Here is a 1,074-nt window from a genome sequence, read left to right on the forward strand (position 1 = left end):
GTGTGTGTGTGTGTGTGTGTGTGTGTGTGTGCGTGTGTGTGTGTGTGTGTGTGCGTATTATAAATATTATATATTATATATACTAATACAGACAGACAAGTTTTTCGATTGCATTATTTTTAATCTGTCTCGTGTGATGTTAAAAAAATTAATTTTCAGAAATTCTTGTAGGAATCAGCATCTCTAACTCCTTAAATTCTAAACGTTGAATTTTGCTGACATCCATGTGATCTCTGACATCCTACATCTTATAATATCCCAACAAAATTATAAACACCAGGTCTTGATAAAGAATTTCAGTGTCTCAGATCTTAAATGAATTCTACTTTTTATTTTCTAAAGTTATGTGAAGGAAGAACACATTACCTTTCATCCATTCAAGGACAATAACTATGTACCAATCCAGGTTTCTGGACTGGTGGATCGGTAAGAACGTCGGACTGGATACCTTGCATTATTTAATCTGCCTCTTTGCGTTCTAGGATCAAATACCTCTATGACTTGTGAAAGCAGATTGAATTCATCGTCTGATTTAACACAACAGATTGGTTCCTTGGTTAACTTTAGCGGAATCTACTCTTTCGTAAGCATTCGGATTAGTTCACTGATTTGGCGATACCTCCATCCTTCACTTCCACAAATCACAGAAGCCCTGAGAATGGCTAATGGGCATTGCCTTTTCTTCTGATACGAAGGTGTTATTTGTTATGATGTATCAGACTCAGAATTGCAAACATTTGAACTTAGTGGATGGACAAAGTCTTTGCGTCCTTCAGTAATAAACATTTGAGCTGCCTTCTAACTGAATGAATTTAGGCCTCTTCCGTCGAGCATGTGTATTTTACTGGATAAGAAAAGTTCCGAAAATGTACTTTCATCATTATCATCGCCATCATCATCATCATCATCATCATCATCATCATCATCCTCATCATCATCATCATCATCACCACCACCACCACCACCACCATCATCATCATCATCATCATCATCATCATCATCATCATCATCATCATCATCATCAGGTCGAGCTTGCTTCCCAACCACATGGTTCTGAGCTCAGTCCCACTGCAC

Source organism: Octopus bimaculoides, chromosome 2 (assembly GCF_001194135.2).
Source record: "Octopus bimaculoides isolate UCB-OBI-ISO-001 chromosome 2, ASM119413v2, whole genome shotgun sequence".
Classification (NCBI taxonomy): Eukaryota; Metazoa; Mollusca; class Cephalopoda; order Octopoda; family Octopodidae; genus Octopus; species Octopus bimaculoides.